This window comes from Sturnira hondurensis, unplaced genomic scaffold (genome assembly GCF_014824575.4).
Source record: "Sturnira hondurensis isolate 20B ecotype Veracruz unplaced genomic scaffold, ASM1482457v3 Scaffold0014384, whole genome shotgun sequence".
Lineage (NCBI taxonomy): Eukaryota > Metazoa > Chordata > Mammalia > Chiroptera > Phyllostomidae > Sturnira > Sturnira hondurensis.
Genome location: NW_028087015.1, coordinates 18,071,315 through 18,086,495, shown reverse-complemented (window position 1 = coordinate 18,086,495; position 15,181 = coordinate 18,071,315). Strand labels below are relative to the sequence as shown.

Genomic DNA, 15,181 nt, shown 5'->3' with positions numbered 1-15,181 from the left:
ATAGGAAATTAAAAACTAATCCTGATGGGTAAATGTTACTAGTCTGATTCACTCCTAGTGAATAAAAGTACAAATACACAAATGAATGTATTTGTGTGTGTGTGTGTGTGTAAATCAGACTTTGTGACAGATGGCAACCTTCTGGCGAGTTCAGTGTCAAAGGCACACAGTGGCCGTGGCAAAGCTGATGGGTGTACTGGGAGATCCAGTCACGACCCCTTGTTCACAGCCAGACTCTGAAACCACACAGATGTGTACATCTTTGTTTTCAGCCTCAGCAAAATTACTTCACATGTCAGAGTACATACCAGCAACAATTAACAAAACAACAACACACTTTTAAAAGAAATATGTGAGGAGGAGAAGTTCTTCCTCAACCAAAATGCTGTACAGAAAATACATCCAATCTTCTTATTGGATCTTAAAAATTAAATACAGACAACCCTGAGTTGATCATTTTTCAGGAGGACAAAGGAGATATAAAAACTTAGGTTACAGCCGACACGCAACAGACCCACAGAGTTATGTGTGAGGCATACATTAATTCACAAATTGAAAACCTGGGTCCACCAATTGGACCCTGGCCCTTTCCCAAGGGCTCAAATCTGGGACTTCACCACAGTGAAGTGGAATGAACACTCTACTTTAGGAAATGGCGTGAGGAAGGAGCTCATTCACTATACTTGCTACTTTCTGAATCTTTTGAAGTCTTCACAATAAACTAAAACAAATCACTGAAAGATCCTTTCACGCGGACACCTGTACTAGCTACATTAGCTCTGTTGGCACCATACACCATTGTGCGACGCAGGCAGAAAGAAAGGGCGTTAATTCCTCCCAATCCTGCCATTCCAGTGAGAGTCAAGGGCAGCTTCCCACTCATGCTCCAGACGCCGGGACAGACAGCGGATGCCCGTCTAATTGCTGTCCCAGTGCCTTCCTGGCCCAAGCCTCCCGCGGGAAGAGGGTATAATCTTCCGTAAACAGACACAGCATTTTAAGCAGGATCTCTCATCTTAAAAAATCTAGATTTCTCAGGGGCCAACTGCGGTTCAAAACTAGTCAAAATAGCATTCTGTTGAAGAGTAATAATCTTCCCCCTATATGTTTTTATACACATTTTAAATTTTATTTATTTTTAAATGAGTTACTACTAAAACATTTCCACATTAGTATTATGTTCCTCAAGTACCATCTGCGTGAGGCAGAAAAGAATGCCACCACTGAGGCGACAGTCACCAAGTAAGTACTTCCGAGGGACAGTCTCAGGGACCGAGAAAAGGCAAACGAAGGAGACACAGTCCCTCGCCTTTGAAACTCTTGGTGACCACAGGAAGGACCAAAGAAGAGGAAGGTTTGGGTAATCCATGTAGCAGATGATAATTTATTCAAGTAAAGTTTTTTTAAAGTACTACTAGCAAGACACAGTGACATATGCAGAGTCATTTAATACGCTGTGACTCAGAGCCGAGCCCTGTACTTGCCACTGGGCAGAGATAAATAAAACCTACTTCCTTCACTCATGGGGTTCACCACATAGTGTCTTCTGGAATTGCATAACTATCATACAGGCAAAAATGGGCACAAGCTATAAGCGAGTCTCCACACTGTAGGGAACTGGCTGGAGTGATCACAGAGGGCTTTGTGAAGGAGGCGGCACTGAAGCCAGCCTTTGCCTGAGCTGAGCCTGATGCCCAGGGGGGAAAAAGAAAGTAAGCTCCATGAGGGCAGGGGCCTCGTCTGTTTGTTACTTGATGTATGCCTCAGGCCTCACCTACAATATGTGCTTATTAAGTACCCAAAGGAAACACCAGAAACCTCCAGCCTAAAGGAACAGAGCACGCTGAATCACAGCCCACAGTTTACGGACAGGCACTTCAGTGTATATGCCCTCAGCTGAATAACTGCACAGGACAAGGACCTAGGAGGGTGGTACACAGTGGAGATGGGGCTCCACCCTGGGCAGGCGGAGCTGGGACTGGGTGTCACTGAGGGAAGTCCGCGGTGCCTGGCAGGAACCGGGGCAGGCAGGAGAAAGACTGAGACCATAGACTTTAACAAAACCAAACCAATTACAGGTCTTAACACTCATAAGCAGAATACCCAGACATCAGAAGTAATGGGGAACACCACCTAGGTCAGCAAATGAACTTCACGTATATTCCTGTGCCCAAACATGAGAAGCTGGGGGCATTTGGCGTGGGAGCAATGCAGCACACAACATGAATGTTAAGTGCAAAGAGGATACCTACCAGGAATTCGGAGAGTCTCTCTGTCCACTAACACTTTCAGGGTTACAGAAAAGTGAGAGGGCTCTTGGATGGGGTGAGAGGGGTGGGCAGGGCACCCCTCACCCCCGAAGGTACAAACCTCTCCACCGGCCAGCAGACCCAGAAGGCCTCAGCAGACAGCATACAAGTGCTGCAGTCAATCGGTGACGCTTTGGGGACCTGCTAGGACATTCTTAGGACATTCTATCCTTGCCTGGGAAAGGAGCCAGTGGTTGTACCTACTGGTTCTAAAGAAAAAGAAATTAGAGACGTTGTTTCCTAGCTTCTGTCCCTGGGTTTAGCCGTATAGGATTTGGTTCTTTGCACTTCGGAAAGCAGGTCTGAAAGAGATCTCCTCACGTGGCGTGTTGAGCATTACAAACATGGCCGTGAACGGGCCACCTCAGAGCCCGGAAGGGGCAGCGCTGCCAGTCCGAGCTCAGGATGCTCCAGACGGACTGATGCTCGGAAGGCAGCAGCACGTCTCTCCCTGAGCTGCGTCTTGTCAAATCGCTTAAGTGACAGGATTTTATGGAACTGGAATATTTCTGACCTAAAAAAAAAATGCTAGCTGCAATTGTAAACTCAAAAGGAAATTTCTGTCGATTTTTAAATTATATCTTGAAAAACTGTTTTGTTTCAGAAGTATGAACATGCAGAGGAGAAACTTCATCATCTGTCTCTAGGATCATCAGATATTTTGTCCCATGCAGACCTGATAAATTTGTTACGATTCTCGTGATGAATGAAAAAAAAAATAACCAAAAGCAAAACAGGCAAATGACTCCTCTTCCACTTTGTTCTTAACAGTAATGTTCCATCCTTTATGTTTTTGGCATTCTCTGAAAAACCAACAAATTGCATTTTATTTCTTTCTTTTCAATACGAAAACTCCTTTTTTCCAAAATCAATGGATTATAATAGTCCATTTGTATACTCCTAACTGGATTGTGATGTAATGCATAAATCAGGAGTTTGAAAAACTTAAAAGTTATTTAAAGACAATCATAAATAGGATGAAATAAAGTGCCTGCTGTTACTTTTAGTTACCTGAAGAACAGACCTTGCTCGTGAGCCCAACCGCTCTCTTGCAGATTTGAAGTTCAATGAACAGGTCCTGACGACATCCAGTGGGAGCGAGTTTCCCACGTTACGGGCATTAAGGGAGAGTGTAAATCACACAGTAAGCAACCAGCTTCAGGAAGTCTCCTTGGGAAGAGCTTAAATTACTGTCTGCAGCTGGTGACTTCCCCAGAGCAGCTCCTGGCGGCCGAATGCACCATGTCTGCAGAGCCTGCTGGGGCCCTAAGTCCTGCTCGGGGGCCCCTTCCCCCCCAAGATCTTGTGCTTCTGCTCCTAATGGGACTGTGGACAGCTCGGGCCAATGGCAGGAGTGGTCCTCGGGCAGAGAGCCTGTGGCCAGAGCTCTATATAACCATTACAGGACAGCTCCTTCCCGGCTGGGTAACCATCAAGGCAGGAAGCTGGCCGTGACCTTGACTCCAGGCTTCACCATGGAGGGTGCTGGGTCTGCTCTGTGGACGGCCACCTGTCCTGCTGCCAGCAGGCTGTGTGGCACAACCTGGGGCCTAACGGGTGCATGTGGAATGAATGACGATGGGGCGGTTGAGCGAGTCGATGGCCTCCACGTCCTCCCTGATGACTCAGGCCTCATGTGCACAGAGACCTCCTGCTGTGGAGCACACCCCCATCAGGGCTGAGATGAGCTACAAGTACATTTATTTTTAGCCAAGTTCCAAGTTTGTGAGTTAGTCCTTACGAACAGTAATTCAGAATAGCTCAAGGCTATTCTTGTAATGGCCTATACTATACAACACTTTCTTGCAAGACAGAGCCAGGCTAGATGCCCCTCGGTGAGGGTGGCATGTACCGGAGGAACATCACCCACCATGTGTGGCGTGGGCATGCGGGCAGAAATAGAGTACAGGAACGAACTGTCTGAGAAACAGAATGGAAAACTCATCTGTCACTCTCTCACATTCCCCTCAACTTCCATACTCTTGGGGAAAAAACCTAACACTCAGTGCTGTGCTTTCAGCACATGAACTTTCACCTCTGTAAGAACGCCTGCAGCTCATGCCATGCTTTGTTTGGGAGTGAGCTTTCCTCCTTTCGCCTTGGGGAAGCTCCCGATTCAAGGTCCAGATGGAAGACCGATTAAGGATGTCAGGGAACTCCAGACTTGTCAAGGGTCTGAGTCTGTGCTGGCTCTCCCACTCAGCGGCCATGACCCCACGCCGAAATGCTGGCATCTGAGTTTCCCCATCTCACATGGCTGCAACAGGATCACACGAAGTCATGGGAATGAATGAGATTTACAAACAGCCAAGCACTATTTACAAATGTAGGGCAGTCGAGGCACCGTCCTCCTGGCCTCCCTGGCCTTCCAGATCTTAACTACACTGTATGCATGCAAACTGCGAGTACCCAGGACACGGCGCTTTGCTTCGGTCACTTTTGTAGTCACAGGCCCAGCACGCTCAGACACACTCAAAGCCATTTTTAGATGCATGAAGGATGAATGAACCGCTGTTACTTCTTTTTCCAAAATAACTTGTCCCTTCTGAAGGGGACAAAGGAAATTTTGGGATAACTTTTGAGATAAACAAAGCATAAAGAGATACAGTCAGAACATCACGGCCATTTAAAAAGATGTTCAGGCGTGTGTGAGAAAGTCATTTGTGATCTGCCTGAAGCCCTGAGAGAGAAAAGTCAGTAAGCTGACCTCTCCTTATTTCAAGGAGGAAAACAACCCCAAGAAGACGGCTTCTTGGCTGAAGTCAGAGTTCACACAAAGTCCATGCCAGATTTCTCCTTAAAATAATGAAAAAGCTAAAGAAAGGAGGGTGAAGCTGGAGCCCTGACCCCCACACGGGAGAGAATTCCACCATGGAATACACACACGTGCACGCACACACATGCACACACACACCACTAAAACTGCTGCGAGAGGAGAAATCGCTTGCTATTCCCAGACTGTAAATTTGAGACATCTGTGATTAATAAAGCACTTTTAAAAAAATGTAAGAAGAAAAGGAAAAGAGTCCATATCCTGCTAGATGCAGACTAAGAAGGATCGGGTTTCATTTTAACCCTCCCCTCATTTTTGGAATGGTGAAGACTTAAAGATGTCTGCTCTTGTTCTAGAGTAAAACCCGGATTCCTGAGGATGGCTGTGCGCCGAGTTACAAACGCCAGCCTCTGAATTTGAATGTGGCCACCAACACCTACCTGTGCATGCCCTTGGAGGCTCTGTGGTGGCCCCCCCTTCCCCCCAACAGCCTCAGCAGCTTGCTCCAGTGGGGTGTTTAGGCTGGATCTCTGGAGTTTAAAGCCTGCCTTCACCTTAAAGTGGTCACTTTACAAACTGATGGTCATTCAAAAGCAACAGGGCCAAGTTCCAGTCCCACTGTGGTGGGCCAGGTACTGGGCCTTCTACAAGGCCTTCATTTCCTGATTGTGAAATGACTGATTCCTGACCAGGCTGCTGGGGCAAGGAACAGAAATGGTCTTTGTAAACTGATAGCCTAACAGGAACATGAAGCAACAGTCATATTTTTGCAGAGAAAAAGAAATAGCCAAAGACAAGTTAGAATGCAGGGCAAAGTGGAGCTGGGAGATGTGCACAGAGGCCCCAGGGAGACGAGGGCCGGCAGCAGGAAGACAGAGCAGTTGGGGCAGTGAAGCCTGGTCTCTTTGGATGGCCAGTGTCTCAGTGCTCCCCTGGCCACCGCACATCTGCTGGGACAGGCACCCCCCACACCACATGCCGTCAGCCAAATGCACGCACGCGGGACCAGTGCTGACCCCGCAGCACATCGGAGGAGGCACGGCCGCCACATGGACGCATGCATTCCGCCCACACTGGGAGACTTGCCAATAAACAGCTGTCTCACTTTTCAAATTCCCCTCCGCTGTCTCCAAGAACAGATTTAATGAGTTCATTTTAAAGAAAGATGTTTCCATCTTTCTGTCCATTGTAGGTGTTTGAAAATACCGGTCGCATGAGCGGTGCAGTGATGGCCTAACATATATGCTCTGACCGTGGTAAGCCCAATCCAGAGCTTGGCACACTTCCAAAGCAAAGTGTGCATTTACAGCTCTGGCTGGAAGGACTTAGAAAAGTGTTTATCAGTTATTGCGATGTGCAAGAGAAAGATAATTCAAGGACACTTTGGGGTAGTTGCTTCTAAAATCTGAAGGTAATCCCATTAAACTATGTTAGAACAGACTGGGGCAGGATTTAATCAGGGGCACCTGGCTTATTAAAATCTCTATCTTTTCAAGAAGTCCATGTAGCAAACCATGTTTTTATTTAGGAGATTCTTCAGCCACATCAGGAAGGCTGAAATATACATGTGGAAATCAGATCAATAAATTACTTATGAAGTAAAGAGCAAGTAAATTGTTAGCTTAGGACCGCTGCCTAGGTTGGTTTGAAAAAACGAAAACAAAATTTTGAGTAAATGATTCTCATCTATGCTTTAAAACTGGATTTTAATCCCTTGCTTTTGGGATCAAGGTAAACTTTTGTTGGAATTTTAAAAAAACCAACAAAACAAATGGACCACAAAACTCTAGAATTCCTCTTGAAAATCACATATAAAGCGAGGTAATCTGTAAAGTATTCTTCACGATGCATTTGTAGGGCCACACTGTGTCTAAATTTTACAGCGATCACGTCACCTCCACACGCTGGGTACAGTGATTGATGGGGGTGATGAGCAAGTCCAGGCTGGGGTGTCAAGTGGGGAATTTCAGGAAACTGACCTGCCCAGCTACGGTCATGCCTTTGGTGGTTTGTAATATAGCAGATCCTTCTAGACTATTCTTCCAAATTTAAATCTACATGCAATTTGTTAATAAATGTCTGAAAACCCAACTGACTTCTAGTTTTTCATTGTCGCTAGCTTACTGTTCCACGTTTCACTCCTTTTCTGTGCACAACCCAGTGGCTACTGGTTCCTGGGCACACGGACGGTCATCAGGGATTGAGACACAGGCTTGACCTGGCGCTGCATCCTCAGTGAATGGCTGCTTCTCTGCACGCACCTGGCTTCAGGTGCTCTCGGGTTCCAGGGTTTTACTCCACACTCTGCCATGCACGTTCACGTGGACAAGGGAAAGAACCTTTGAAAAAAGTCAGAAGCTGGGCGGAGGCACTGGGCACTAGTTTGCAGGATGATAGCTGAAAATGTGGCAAGAAAACACTGGATGCAGATTTCACAAAATTTCACAATTTGGTCACACAGTTCACAGTGGGTCCCTTAAAGGCAAAAATGTGAACTCTGTGTTTGCTTTCAATACGAAGTGAATACAGAAAACATGATGAAGAAAGATCAGTTTCCCCCTTTAAAAAAAATAATCCCTAGATTCAACCAGAGGTCCAGCATAGTGCCGCCCCCGGCTCTCACACTGTAATGAAGAACACATGGTCCCTGCTGCCTGAGAAAATTCACATAAATGACCTACACATTCATGTTGCCCCCCCTCCACGGTTCACAGGGGAGCCTTCACTTGCAGCCCACTTGGGGACCCCTGAATATAAGAACACAATGTAATCACTGGCATTAATTAAAACAGACTCAATTAGAAACAATGGCTTCAATTAGGAACAATTGCTCTACCTTTTTGTGAGGGTTGAAGGCCAGAGTGTGGGCTGGGTGTACACACAGCAGTTTCCCTGCTCTAGGCCGAGGAGCCGTGTTTTGACAGGGAACAGCCCCCTCCACACCACCCAGGGGGGAGCAGGAGAGGGAGAGCCCTCCAACCTCTGCCCACCTAACAGAAAGTGCAGACAGAGGCTGCACGGGCACACGTTCGCTCTTCTCACTCTCAGGGAAGCTGTGAGTGCTGCTTGTTCCTGCGGTGGTTTCTGAAAACAGTTAAAACATTACAGAATCATTGGAAAATGTGGCTATGTCAACAAAGGCAAAACTCCAAGCATCATTTTTCCTCTCAAACTCCTTCTTGTGAGGGGAGGGGAATGCTAACCTGTCAGAATTTGTAGTCAGAAAACCATCTCATTTTAAAGGTCCTTCTCCATTTGAATTTCACCACTTGCATTTCCAAGGAGGAAATTTAATGAAAGCAGATGGGATAAGCCTTGGCTTGGCCAATCAGATAAATGGCATATTGCATACTGCTGAAGTGCAGATCTGAAAGCACCTCGGAATAAAATAATGAGCAGGGTCATTATTGATAGTGAATAACAAACAAAATGGTTGAGTTTCGATCACTGTAGGAATTTAATGCAAATCTGCTGACATAAGTTATCCAGGCCCTGAATAAAAAAACAGGACCTGCCTCATCTGCTGCACCAGGGATGCCCCGGGGGACCAGGGGACCTGGGGCCGGTGACCATTTACCACCAGGCTGTTGGTTTCCAGAAAAAGGACCTTGGTAGATGTCATGGTTAGTGACCTGAAAGCTGGGCAAGGGCAGCTATAGCCAGAAGCAAACTGGCCCCTAACAAAGCCAAAGCTGAGGCGACATCCTGTGGGCACTGCTGGGTGGGACCGGCCTGCCCGACCGCCCTTCTGGCAGGTGGGTTGACGGGGAGAACCACGCACACCTGCGTCAGCGGCTTGTCAGGTGCAGACATCCACACACTGTTAAAACCACATGGTTACAGAACACAACTGTTGTCTGGAGGTTCTCCTCTTTCAAACTCTGCTTTAGGTCGGAGCCTGCTTTCAGTGCGACCCTTCTCCCCTCAGTCCAGACACTAGCTTTGTTATGGGACAGCTTTGAGCCTATAGTCCTGTCTTCTCCGAACAGGAGGGCCATTTTCTCTGCTTTTTATGGGAGGTACAGCCCCGCTCTTGGGAGATGAAGAGCAGGCTTTTTCTGTAACCAAAAGTCTAAGCTGTCACAAAAGGAAGAGAAGTCCCCAGGGAGGAGACCTCGGCTCATTTCTGACTTTTACACAAGGATAAAAGCAGATGTTTTAAGATACGCTTGCTGGATGAAAGAAAAGACAACTTTCCAAAAAACTTAATGAGACCAGAAACACACACTCAGATCCTGCACGCTGCAGGCATTAATGTCTGCCAGAGCTTTCGGACGCCTCCCAACCCGGCCCTCGGGCTCCGAATGCAGGAGCCACAGGGCTCTTCGGTGTCACCGGCCAGAAGGATCTGACTCGTGAGAGGAGGTTTCCCATCAGCCCTCATGTGGGAGGTCCTTTAGCCAGTCAGTGGCCCCACTGCCCACACCCAGCCCCACGATGGCACTGCTCCACATGCCGTCCCGGGCAGTGGAAAAGACCAGGGCTGGCCCGACAGCACTGAGCGCAGAGTTTGAGGGTGAAGAAGGCCTTGACACCTTACCTGCTTCCACCCCCCATCCCCCCACAGGATGAAATAAAAGGTATGAGCCCCAGTCCAGGCTGCTTCACGGAGGCCCTGCAGGAGGAGAGGCTCTGCAGGAGAGGGCGCTGCGTGTGACCACGGGCCACCCAGGGCCCCGCCGCGCAGGCGGTTAATGACATCCTGCGGCATGCTGATCTTGGCCCTGGTCTGCGTAAAGGCTCAGAAACCAGAAAACTTCTGAATGCTTCCTCTATTCAGTTGCCTTTTACAGAGGCTGAGACCCTCTGTGCTCCCAAGAAGTCAAATGATTAATATCACTTACACAAAGGAAGACTAAAACACAAATCCTGTGTGTTTATCAGATTACTTAGCATTTAGTATACTGCTGACTTAGGGATAATGAGGTTGCTCTGTGATAAAATAATGTGTTCTTGATTCTTAATTTCTTCATTTGGGAAGTCACTTCCACGGCAATACAGTATTTGTTCTTGTTCTGAATAGATAATCATTCTTTGAAAGAACAGAAAGTGAATTTGAGGGGAAATAAGCAATCACGGAATGCTCACACAACAGTCCCTCCATCGGACTCTGCCTGAGGTTCTGACACCAAGAAACACAAGTATTTAACCTGCGGACACAGTTACTCCTGACATTAAACACGAAGTGTTAGTCGTTTAAGTTCTAATCTTATTTGAAGGAGGTTTACATTTGGAACTATGTTCTTCCTGATGAATATTTATGCTTTTGATTAACGTCTTCTTATTACTCATTGGGAAAAAATGAAGTCACTTAGGCAACCTGCTTAAAGAAGAAACCACAGATTTTTTTTAGCGGTGATACATAGATTTGCAAAGTTGGAAGTGCTTTAAAGGAAGACAAAGACCTGCCACGTAAAAGAACATCCTGCAGTTGGCAATTTAAACCACAGGACTGATTTATTTCAGGTGGCGACAGCTTTCTCTTCATTTATATATAAATTAATTATTTTAAATTAAGACAAGATTCAGAATACTAACACACAAAAGTCTTTTTCCTACAATCTAGAAAATGCGTGAATTGCCTAAGAAGGCACCTAACCAAAACACGCTACAAACCACGCAAACTTGGGTTTTCATAGAGCCACACAATCATACAGCCATGCACTCCTTTTTACACAGCACTAGCTGAAGCAAACCTGGCCTTGGAATGTTTTGCTGGGAGCTTGCCAAACTGCATCACTCTCCACATCATCTACCCGCAGGTTAGCGAAGCTGCAGCCCCAAGGGATGGAGTATTAGTTTAGAAAGAGCTACAGCTGTGCAGAATCAGGAACCGGATGATCCCCCCTCACCCCAAACCACAAAGCAAATATCTAGAACATTATATTCTAGGGTCCCTGGTGGTTTGGTTCAAAAACAAAGACATGAAAAGCCCTAACCAATTAGGAATTCCTTTCACAAGGGTATTTTTGTAGCACCTCTACCAAAAGTCAAATGCTGCTCTCATGAACACTGAGCATGGGATTAAAATGTTAACCGCACAGCTGAAAAGGCAAAAAGCCCGACATGTCCACTTCCAAGAACACAGGGGGTAAGGGTTGCAATCTCATAACCTCATCCACATTTGATTTTATGACATCCTGCCCCCTAGTCCCCTACAAGAACTGAATGGCACTGAATTTTAGTTTTCAAATTATGATTTTGTAATTTCTTGAGGACTGCCTGCTCTCTTTCCAGGAGATCACATGCTAAAACAACAAAAGCCAAAAAAACAAACAAATAAACAAACAAAAAACCCCTAAAAACCCAACCCAGAAATAAGAGGGTTAGAGCAACTGCTGCGGGTTTATTCGTGGATCCGCTTTGGGACCTGAAATCTCCACCTGCAGTGCGCCTCCAGAGGGTGACTGAGTACAGGACAAGGCAGCCTCTAAGAACACCCTGCACATCCTCACCAGTGAGCCACCCTTAGGAACTCTTCACCAGTCGGTGCTATTGCGGTGCTCTTGCGGCAGCTGAGCAACTACAGAGAGAAGGAAGGAAGGAGGGCAGGAGGTTGGAGCGATTCCAGACAGGAACAAAGCAGGCACAGAGACAAACGGAATGAAAAGAACGCCTCTGCTCGGAACGCCAATTAATGCACAAATCCTGCCTTTGGCTTTAATTAGTGCCCGTGTGACAGAAGGGCACTGCCAGGGCAGGGAGGGAGGGAGGGAAGCAATGCAGGAGTACCCAGATAGCCTTGGCCTGGCCAGTGGGGTGGGGGTGAGGGCGGTGGGGAGGATGACCTGGGTGAGCACTGTATGTTGGCTTTCTTTCCAGCTGCAGAAAGACAAGGGAAAAACATCCAGTTTTTAGTTCTCATAATAAGCACTTTCCGCTCTTGTTATTAAAGACTCCTTACTCAACTCCACAAGGGCTACGGGGCCTTTGGGCCACTTCTTCCAGTAACTCATCCGGCTTTAGGAGACAAAGAGGAAGGGGAGTTGCCTCAGGGCTACAGCCTTCGGTCCAGAAGTTCCCGGGTGGCTGCACCCTCGGACAGGAGAGTAACTCTAGGCACGCCCACATGGTGTAGGTCCATTTCCATGATGACATGAATTGGTATTAATTTTAACATGATGCAACACTAGAAATTTCTCCAACTTTGCACTTGAGAAAATACGCCACAGAAAAGATTGAGATGACTTCTTTTAGTCAAATTTAAAAAGTATAAATAAAAGATGCATTACTTTACATACAATAAGACCGGAAGAACACATGTCCAAATATTATTTGTGGTTGTCTATGGGTGTTAATTCCTCCTCTGCTGGCTGCATGTGTCTGTGAATTTTCTAATTTTATTTTATTTTTTTACAAATCGCATATAATTTCAGGTAAACAACATATTTGGGGGAGATTTACTTGGTTCACATTTGTGAGGTTTTATGTGAGAAGTTAAAAAATGACTGGGGCTGTGGTTCTTCCCAGCCCCCTGCCCCCACCAGCCCTTGGAGACAGGAAGAGGAAGAGGAAGTGGAGGGAGCCTCCATGCCCGGACTCCACAGCTCATTCCCCAGCACCCCAAAGACTGCGCTGGGTTTACAGACTTGCTCACTCACCACCGAGGCCAACTTGCAGCACCTGGAGGAAATTCTTCAGAGTAAAAAAGCCATAAATTCGTGTTTCCCTGAAGCCTAGCTACAGGGAGGTACTCAGAGGGGCCACATACCAAAGAGAGACTACAGCTGAAGAAGAGAAGGAATTCCGGAACCCCGGAGGGGTCGTTTCCCCCACAGGCACCTAACTCGGGACCCCCAGGGTTCTAGGGCACTTCGAGGGAACACTGCAGCCTATTTTTAAATTTGAAGCTCTTAAATGAAAACTTCAAAAACTTTTAATATTTCAACTTTTTAGCCTTAAAAAAAACAGCAGTAACCAAAGTATACAAGAAGAACCAGGCCCTGCTGGTAACTTTCTTGCATACTTTGTAAATGGGCCTATACTATCTTTCAGCAAAGAAATGCCTTTCTACACTTAGTCTTTGAAATACTTCCCTTTATTTAAAAAACTGCACTGATGAAAATCCACACTCCTCACTGAAAACCAAGATGACTTGGAGAGAGCTCAGGAATGAGAAGGCACAGAGTCCATGCTCTCTGTATACGGATCTGTTTAATGTCAAAGAAGATCGCAGCATTTACACTCTTCCGGGTTCAGGGGACTGTGTCCAGCGCTGGGGCGGATTCCATGTGTTTTATAGAAGGGTACACTTATTTCAGAATGAGAACAAATTCAGTATTCCACTGTCATATCAGTATAACTGGATTCTCCCACCGGGACCCTTTAAAAAGATCACTGGTAGTTCTTCTGGACACCCCTGTCTCTTGAGTTCTTGTCCTAACAATCATTTAGCAGGGACTCCAGAGGCTCATGGCTGTGTACGGTCTGGGCAACAGCAACATCCACAAATGCAAACATGCTTCCATGCAGACAATCCCAAGCAGGACTGATGCCCATGTGGCCAAGGAGGACGCCCAGTGAGTGTGGGAGAAGCAGACAACCAGTCTGTTCCCACGGCACTGCAACAGAGGACCCCCAGCCTGCTTGCGGGGGAAAGAGAGGCTTTGCAAACCCTCTCTCTGATTTTACCAGGCATTTTACAGTTACTTTGGGACTTATTTCTGGAATATTACTCCAAGCCATTTTTTCATTTTCAAAAAGATGCATGTATATTGTCCCCAACCAATTAAATAAGTGGAACTGGACTGTATTAAAATACCCCTCACATAATATGATATTTAGGAAATTGTCTTGGAATCACTACGAAGGTTTGGAAAGAAAGGGATAGTCATATTTCTCCAGGAAAAAAATCAAACTAGAGTTTTGCTTTCTTTCATCTATCTTTTACTGTAAAGAGATATTTTCCCATGAAAATTCCAGAAGACATCAATTTCTTTCCAAATCTGCATGAGCTTAAAACGATGGTGACAGCTTGGGTAACAGCACCTACAGTTTCCATTATAGTCTGAGAACTGCCAGAACAAAAATACATCTAGAAAAAAGCAAAAAATACTAACATAACTATCCTCCAGTGTTTAAACGTCAAGTTAATAGTGCTTCTCCAGAAAAACGCCTAGGGAACCAAAACACTGCTAAGATTCAAAATTCCCTGTATAAGAAAAATGATGTTTTCTTAAAACCTCTGACTCTTTTTTTAATCCTCACTCAAGGATATGTTTATTGATTGTAGAGAAAGAGGGAGGGAGGGAGGGAGGGAGAGAAGGAGGGAAGGAGGGGAGGGGAAGTGGGAGGAGTGGGGGTGGGGGGGGTAGAGAGAGAGAGAGAGAGAGAGAGAGAAACAGGAACACTGATGTGAGAGAGAAACATTGATCACTTGCCTCCCTTTTGTGCCCCAACTGGGGTTTGAACTCACAACCTGGGTATGTGCCCTGACCAGGGATCGAACCCATAACCATTTGGTATAACGGGACAACACTCAAATCAACTGAACCAGGGCTAAAATCCATTACTTCCCGATGAACTGTTGGGGATGTTTATAATATACCGACAGGGGTGCTCTTCAGTTATTCCCATTCTGCAGGCAAAGAAAGTAAGTTCAGAGACATAAGGTACTTGACTAGAGACCAGCAGCTACTGAGTGGCTGATTTAGAACCAGACCTTCGGTGTGATCAGCTGTTCCCTTCACTGCACGGCCCTTATTACCTTCAGGAGAGACCACATGAGCGCCTGCCCTGGCCCGCCCAGCGTGAGGTTCCCAGCGCACAGCGCCAGGAATGGGCGCCCCAGCTTTAGAACCTCCAGAGGGGGAAGTTGCTCTTGAGCAGTTTAATGAGCATAAATATGAAAAATGTTATGATCGGTGACTTTTGATAGCTTTGTGAACAAAAAATACAGGAAATGTTATCAAAAACATTTACACCAGCAAATTTAATACCAACACAGCCAACACTTATCCCCTTCAGGACCCGTCCGTTGAAGGTAATTTTGTTGTTTCCCTCTGGTACTTCACGCAGAAACATGTGAACAGTGCCACTTCCCCTCACGGGCTGAGACATTTCTGAGCCCCCCCTTTCCCTCGACCCCCTTCTTTCCTGG

The 15,181-nt window shown here is 46.3% G+C and overlaps 1 protein-coding gene across 7 annotated transcripts in view; it reads right to left on the bottom strand.

Annotated features, from left to right (window-relative positions):
- Positions 1-15,181, bottom strand: part of TRIO (trio Rho guanine nucleotide exchange factor) — a 328,151-nt gene that overhangs the window by 40,285 nt on the left and 272,685 nt on the right. The window lies entirely within an intron of this gene.